We start from the raw sequence: 7,881 nt of genomic DNA, 5'->3' as shown, positions 1-7,881 counted from the left end.
CTTCCAGAAGCTTTATGATCGTAGCTTTTATGTTTAGGTTTATGACCCATCTTAATCCCTACTTTGGGGTTAATTTGTTCCTCCTCTTCCAGCTTCATAAAATGGAAACTTAGGATTTTTATTTTTAAATCTTTCACTTGAAGCTACGAGCTCCCTTCTAAGGACATTAGCCGCTTCCCACAATTTTTTATGTGTTTGTTTTATTATCACTGAGTTTAAAATAGCTCCTAATTTCCCTTTTGATTTCTCCTTGGGCCATGGATTAATTTGGAAGGGTGTTGTTTAACGATCAACTATTTAAGGCTTCCCTAGATAACTTACGGTTTTCGATTTCTCATTTAGTTCTCTTGTGGTCAGACAACACGCCCTGAAAGATTTTAGTGTTCTCCAATTGATTCTGTCACACTGTGCCTCATTGCATCTTTTTCTTTTTTTATTTAAAAAACTTTTCTTAAATGTTTATTCATTATTTTTGAGAGAGAGAGAGAGCATGAGCAGGGGAGGGGCAGAGAGAGAGGAAGACACAGAATTTGAAGCAGGTTCCAGGCTCTGAGCTGTCAACACAGAGCCCGACGCGGGGCTCAAACTCACAGACTGTGAGACCATGACCTGAGCCGAAGTCGGACGCTCAACTGACTGAGCCACCCAGTGGCTTTCCATAAGGAAAAGGCTAGTGTCCATGAGGCTAGTGTCCTTCCATAAGGACAATAAGGAATGTCCTTATTCATCTCCGGCAATATTCCTGGTCTTAACATCTACATCGTTTTATGATATTACTACAACTATACAAGGCTTGTAAGGTCTACTAATGCATAATTTTCCGTCCTTGTAGCTTCAACCTCTTTGTGTCTTTATAGTTCGAGTGTATTTCTTTTGTGGCATCATATGGTTGAGTCTTACTATTGGATACCCTCTGGCCTTTAATTGGAAGATTTTATTCATTTATATTTAATGTAATGTAATTGCTTATACCATTGGGTTTAAGTCCATCACCTTGTTACGTGTTTTCTATTTATCCTCTCTTCTTTGTTGTTCTTTTCCTGAATTCTTTGGGGCTAATCGAATAATTTGATATTCCTTATTAGTTTTTTAGCTATACCTTTTTATATTGCTCTAAGGATTATGCTATGCATTATTAACTTCCCAGAGTGTACCTAGAATCAATATTTTACCACTTCAAGTAAAAGGTAAATACTTTAAAAGAGCATAATTCCATTTAAACTCCTTCTTTGTGCTATTAATATTGTATATTTCACTTCTAGGTTATATTATAAACTCCCAAATACAAATTATTACTTTTGTTTTAAACAGTTGACGTTTAATAAAAATTTTTAAAAGCATCTCCTCTAGCATGACAAGCTGAGGGTCTCTCCAGAGGGCAGGCAGGGTGGGCGTCTGGATGGAGGAACAGAATCACACATGGCAGGGCTGGGCAGGAGGAAAGGAAGCAGCAGTCTGGGTGGTCCCGCTGCTACGCCCCTGCTCAAAATGTGGTCCGTGGGCCAGCATGATAGAAATGCAGCATCCCGGCCCAACCCAGGAATTACCCGGTCAGCATGTGCACATCCGCCAGAGTTTCCCCCCCCCCCGCCCCCGCCCCCTGGCCCAGTGGTCTTCATGCACGTAAAAGCTGGAGACGCCCTGCAGTAGAATCATACCTGGGCTGTTTGTAACGCTCACTTGGCACAAGGGAGCAAGAGAGCAAACTCAAATGAGCGTATTCGTACCTGAGGTCAGGATTCCTGGGGCACGTGCAAATAAAGTAATCACAGAAGTGACCTGAGGTGGACAGCGACCCACAGACCATCAAGCCCAACCCCTTCATTTTACACATCGGGAAACTTTACCGGCACATTTTTCTTGCCCACCATCGATTTTGACAACCGTGCTTTCCTCTCCCTTCCAGGATACCCACCCCTCCACGCCCACCTCTGTCTCTACGGTTAGGGTGGTGCTACCCACTCCAACACCTTCCTTCCAGAGAGGACGTGTGATCCAGGTTAGGCCGCAGACATGGAACTTTTGCTGCGACTATGGGGGAAGAGAGAGGGAAGAGGCACCCTCTTTCCACGAGGATGACGTGGGATCAAAAGCTCTCGGGAAGCCATTCTCTGCCCTCCTGGCATGAGCCACATATACCGGAAGGCCTCACAATGGAAGCTTGTCCGACAGATGGAAGTGCAACATCCTAAGGACAGCACGAGCCCCTGGATCCAGCCATGCCTGAACCTGCTTAACGCTTTTCAGTAGCATGAGCCAATACAACCCCTTTGGTGCTTTAGCCAGATTGAGCTGAGTTTCTGTTACTATTTGGTAAAATCACGGTGCCCACCCCCTCCTCCCCATGGCCCAGGGTTAGCGTAGGCTTTGTAATGACATGTCCCTCCCCGTCTAATGTCAAAAGGGGCTTCCCCCCTTCCCCACTCTCTGCCCCTTTCTTGGGGACAGTTGGGCTAAAGGCAACTTCTCAGAGAAGTATCTGTCTGCTTCCTGAGAGAAGGGACAAGGGGGGAGAGGAGTGGGAGGTCGGGGCCGAGCCTCTCAGAGCTTTTCCAACGAGGAAGCCACAAAAGGAGGGGAGGGCTCTGGGATAAGACTGACCCAGAGGATAGAGACCTTGGACCTCTGCCAAGGGTGCCCCATCTCGGGGTGCAGAACAAGGCCTGGGATGTCAGCTGCAGCCACGGCTCCTGAGTTCCTTCCCCGTGCGGGGCACATGCTCGGTTCCGAGATCCAAGATGAAAAAGACATGACCTCTGTCGCCCTCTCTGGGGAGACGGAACGCAGCAGGACAATCCCACGAACGCCAGGAAGCAGGTGCTCCGCGCTGACCATGGGTCGTGAAAAAGAACCCCTCGGTTGGAGTGCCGAGGATGGCTTCCTGGAGGAGAAGGCAGGTGAGCCGGGCCTCAGGGGAAGAGGAGAGAGGCAAGGGCCGGACATCCTGGGAAGGGAGAGCAGAAGGGAACAGACAGGCTGGTCTGGAGAGGAGCAGAGAGTGCCACACAGGAGCAGGTGGCGAGGAGCGGTAGGTGAACCACGAGGCTGGGCTTTGCTGGGTGTGCACGCAGAAGCCCTGGAGGGTCAAGTGGGTCCGGGAGGCATTTTTCTCGCAATTGTGGCAGTGCGGATGAGAGCAGGTAGAGCAGGGGAGAAGGCCAATGGGGGCTGCCTGCTTGTGTTTGAGGCCTGTCTCTCCAGGCGGGGGTGACAGGGCCACGAAGCCGGGTGGGGAGTTTGAGAGCAAGTTGGGTGGGGGAGGACTGAGCAGAGGTCCTCAGGGTGAAAGTGGGCAGACGAAGTCAGAGAAAGCCTCCCAGGAACTACAGTCACACCTGCCATATACTGAGGGCCGACTATATGTGAGGGACTCTGCTGGGCGCTTTGGATGACTTTTCTCCTGTAATCCCGACACGAGACCCGTGAAACAGGCATTTGTATCCCAGAGGAGAGAAGACTGAGACTCCGAGAAGAGAACCAAGCCGCCCAAGGGCACACGGCACAGGGCAAAGTGATTTATTCTGCTGCGGAAATCTAAGGGCTGAAATCTAAGGGCTGCGGCAAGCAGGGTGGGACGAGAAGGACGGCCCAGGGCGGCAGGGCAGGTGGGGAGCCTCGGGAAGGGGGGGCAGGAGCTGCGCCACAGGAGCAGAGACCTGGCACGGGGCTGCCTTAGGTCCAAGCAAAGGGCTGCAGGGCTCAGAGCACCCCGGGGGGTGCCCCTCGTGCTGTCCGGAAGGCTGCCTGCCCATGTTCCCCACCTGTGCCCCAGGCCTTCGCGCCCCCTCCGCGCCCCCACCCCGCCCGCACCCCCAGTGGTGCTCATCCCAGATTGCAATTCTCTGCTATTCCCTAATCAACCCATCTTGCCGGTAAAATAACCGGGAGCTTTATTTGTGACATAACAGGTGACACAGGTTCCAGGGATTAGAACCCGGAGATGGTGAGCATCATTACTGAGCCTCCCACACCCCCTCCGCTGCTCACGCTAGACCTGAAATCAGGGCACAGGGATGGGAAGGTGTAACCGAGAGCGCCAACCGCCTGCCTTGACCTGTTTGCCCTGCTTGATCTGGGCACTACGCTGGACTCACATACAGCAGAGAAAAGGCATGAACTAGAGCTGAATCTACAGAGAGCAGCACGAATCGATCTTGAAAACCCGATGTTGCATGAAAAAGGCAAGTTGCAGAAGGATTCAAATATAAGCGTTGCTTTAAGTTTATTTATTTCGCGGGGGGAGGGGCAGAGAGAGAGAGGGAGATACAGAATCGGAAGCAGCTCCAGGCTCCGAGCTGGCAGCGCAGAGCCCGACGAAGGGCTCGAACTCACGAACCCCGAGATCATGACCTGAGCTGAAGTCAGACGCCCAACCAACTGAGCCACCCAGCCACTCAGTGGAGCAACCGAGACTTTGGTTCCGGTCACGATCTCCTGGTTCGTGAGTTTGAGCCCCGCGTCGGGCTCTGTGCTGACAGCTCGGAGCCTGGCGCCTGCTTCTGATTCTGTGTCCCCTCTCTCTGCCCCTCCCCCCGCTCATGCTCTGTCTCTCTCCCCAAAAGCAAAAGAAACAGAGAGCAATTGCTGGGTCATAAGATCATCCTGCATTTAACTTTTTGAGGAACCACCAAGTTTTCGCACATCACCTTTCACATTCCCCCCAACGGTGTGCAGGGTTCCAGCTTCTCCACATCCTTACCCACCCTCGTCATTCTCCTTTATTATTATTATTATCGCCATCCTCGTAGGCGCGAGGTGAATTAAGTTGGTTTTAATAAGGTGATTTCTGACAGAGTCTTTTTTTTTTTTTTTCTGAGAGTAAAGGTTTTCCTCCCTTTGTTGTGTTCGATTCTTGTATTCCACAAGAGGAAAGGGAGATGGGGTCTGGGGCGCTTTTCTGGCTCCCACCTCCCCTCCCTCTTTCGTGTTGAGAGAGATAAGGAAGCCCACGGTATCTGATGGCAGGCAGGGGAGACAGGCAGGGGTGAGGCTGGGACCCAAGCGGAGGGTCAGCCTTGGTGGGGAGTGGGCGCGGAGGGTCAGCCTTGGTGGGGAGTGGGCAGAAGAAGGGGCGGGGACGGGCAGGTTGGTAGATCCGGAGGAGGGAAGGCGGTGGCTCCTGCCGGCTCAGTGAGAGCCCCGGCGTGGTCAGTGTCAGAGTGAGAGTCAGGAAGGGGACCTCGGAGGCGGCACAGGGAGAACGTTTAAAAGGCACTGCAACACCTGCTTCCACCTCACCCCCTCCCAGCGGTCCCTACGGAGCCCCCCCCCCCCCCCGCACCCGGCCCCCTCCCTCCCTCACCATCACCCTCCCTGCAGCTGGGAGCTTCCTGCACCCCCACTCCTTAGAAATGCCTCTGTCCAAGGGCGCCTGGGTGGTTCAGGCGGTTAAGCGTCCGACTCTGGATTTCGGCTCGGGTCATGTCCTCGCGGTTTGTGAGTTCAAGCCCCACATCGGGCTCTGCGCTGACCGTGCAGAGCCTGCTTGGAATTCGCTCTCTCCCCTCTCTCTCTGCCCCTACCACGCTTGCTTTCTCTCTCTCTCTCTCAAAATAAATAAATTTTGGGGCGCCTGGGTGGCGCAGTCGGTTAAGCGTCCGACTTCAGCCAGGTCACGATCTCGCGGTCCGTGAGTTCGAGCCCCGCGTCGGGCTCTGGGCTGATGGCTCAGAGCCTGGAGCCTGTTTCCGATTCTGTGTCTCCCTCTCTTTCTGCCCCTCCCCCGTTCATGCTCTGTCTCTCTCTGTCCCAAAAATAAATAAACGTTGAAAAAAAATTTTTTTTTAAATAAATAAATTTTTAAAAAAAAGGAAAGAAAAAAATTCATCTGTCCAAGACCACCGACCTCCCCACCATGACACCCACTTTGCAGCCCCGGCCTTACTTGACCTTTGGTGGACGCTTACCGTAGCTGCCCTCGACTTCTGCGCAGCCCCAGCTCCTGGTTTTCCTGTGGCTTCCTGGGGACATCCTAATCCCCTTCACACGTTCCTGCAGCATCCACCCCTCCTTTATGCCACCCCCCCCCCAAGGACCCACCTAGACTTCTTCCCTCTCCTCACTTTCCTCTTTCCCAGGCCTTCCTCTCTCCACACCCCCATGCCGGCCACCTGGAAGTCTTCTCTGGCTTTAATGCCCAGCTTCCTAATTCACCTGCCCCAGACTCCTTGTCTCTACAGTCGCCACATTAGCCAGAATGGGTGTCCCACAGTGGTTCTCTGCCTCACCTGCATCAGAGTCACCTGGGGGACTTGTGCAATCCCGGCCTGCAGGGCCCCACCCCCAGGGTTTGAGATCCAGTAGGTCTGGGGAGGGACCCAAGAGTTTGGGTCTCTGGCAGGTACCCAGGTGATACTGACATGCTGGTCTGGGGACCACGTGGAAGGAACTACTGCCTTAAATCACTCATCTGATCGCGTTGGTCTCTTGTAAAACTCCTGGGTGCCTCGTCATTGCCCCCAAGGTAAATGCCAGCTCCCATCTTGGCACTGAAGGCCATCTGGTCACTCACCCTCTCTGCACTGCCGAGAACACCCTCACCGCCCTAGGCGTGCCTAGATGTCAGCCAACATTCTGTTATCAGTGCTTACCACGCACACTTAGCCTCGCCATCACATACAGGCTCACTGAGGATGAAATGTCGGGGATACCTCTCTATCCTTGCAGCCCAGCACAGGATTTAACACGGTGCTCAGGAAATTGTCGTTGAGGGGCGCCTGGGTGACTCAGTTGGTTAAGCGTCCGACTTCGGCTCAGGTCATGATCTCACGGTTCGTGAATTTGAGCCCCAGTCGGGTTCTGTGCTAACAGCTCAGATCCTGGATCCTGCTTCAGATTCTGTCTGCCTTTCTCTCTGCCCCTCTGCTGCTTGTGCTCTCTCTCTCTCAAATATAAATACACATTAAAAAAAAATTTTTTTAAAGAACGTTGTTGAATGAATGAAGATAAATATTTTCAAGTTTTATTTTATTTTTATTATTTTGCTTAAGTACAAAAGAAATTTTTACTTGGAGTCAAAATTTATAAAAGATTTTTTCCGGTTGCACCAAAGCGTAAATCCTGACAATCTGGCCTCCGCTCTGCCCCCTGGTGGTAGTCTCAGTCCCCGCAGGAAAACGAATACGCTGTTTAAGGCATTTCCGGGAACCGGGGCGTGACGACGTAGGTTCATTTGCATACCCAAGAGGCATTGCACACCGGGCAATTTCCGACTTAGAAATGACGAGATTTTCCTTTTGCGGTTGAATTCTTTTTCCCCAAGAATAAGGCCGCTCCCACAGAATTGTCTGGGAGAACGACGAAAATCACTGGCTCTTTCGAGCAGAGAATCACCATCACTGAATTCGGGGTAACAGTTACCCGAGGAATGTGTGCGGGCGGCTCGAAAGCATACTCTGGTTTCTCTTCAGATCGCATAAATCTTTCGCCTTTTACTAAAGATTTCCGTGGAGAGGAACAATTCTGAGTTTTTAACCAATTTTTTGAGGCCTTGCGCTTGCAAGGCTACTTACAGTGTTTAAAAATAGACTAATTTGTTTTGGCTGTTTGTTTCGTTACGCGTGCGCGTTTAAGCTTGGGAAGTAGACCTATAGCCACTCTGGTACTTGTGTGTGTGTATTTCCGTGGTTTTTTTTTTTTTTTTAAGTTTTCGTTATTTGTAATGTGTTTTTTGTTTATCCACTTGCTCTACGTTTCCGTCTTTTCTGACGCTCCCGGTGGGGCGGGGCGCTCACCTGCTAGAAAAAAGTCTCCGATCTCCCGTGCGGGTCCACGCCGGGCCTGCCAGGGCAGCGCTCAGCTACGGAAAACTAGAACCTTCTCGCAAGGTTTCCTGGTCTGCCGGCCTCCGAACGTTCACAGGCTGGAAACCACCAAACCCAG

At 51.7% G+C, this 7,881-nt stretch overlaps 1 non-coding gene across 1 annotated transcript; it reads left to right on the top strand.

Moving 5' to 3' along the window:
- Window positions 1–7,389: 7,389 nt before the first annotated feature.
- LOC124516680 (U5 spliceosomal RNA) lies at window positions 7,390–7,505 on the top strand. Its single transcript, XR_006963091.1, has one exon. It is a non-coding gene; the product is annotated as a U5 spliceosomal RNA (small nuclear RNA).
- The last annotated feature ends 376 nt before the right edge of the window (window positions 7,506–7,881 follow it).

The sequence above is a fragment of the Lynx rufus genome, unplaced genomic scaffold, assembly GCF_022079265.1.
Source record: "Lynx rufus isolate CCGP_SWC_20201006 ecotype Redwood Valley unplaced genomic scaffold, mLynRuf1.p SCAF_2, whole genome shotgun sequence".
Taxonomy (NCBI): domain Eukaryota; kingdom Metazoa; phylum Chordata; class Mammalia; order Carnivora; family Felidae; genus Lynx; species Lynx rufus.
The sequence above is the reverse complement of the archived record's forward strand: the minus strand, read 5'-3'. Positions and strand labels throughout refer to the sequence as shown.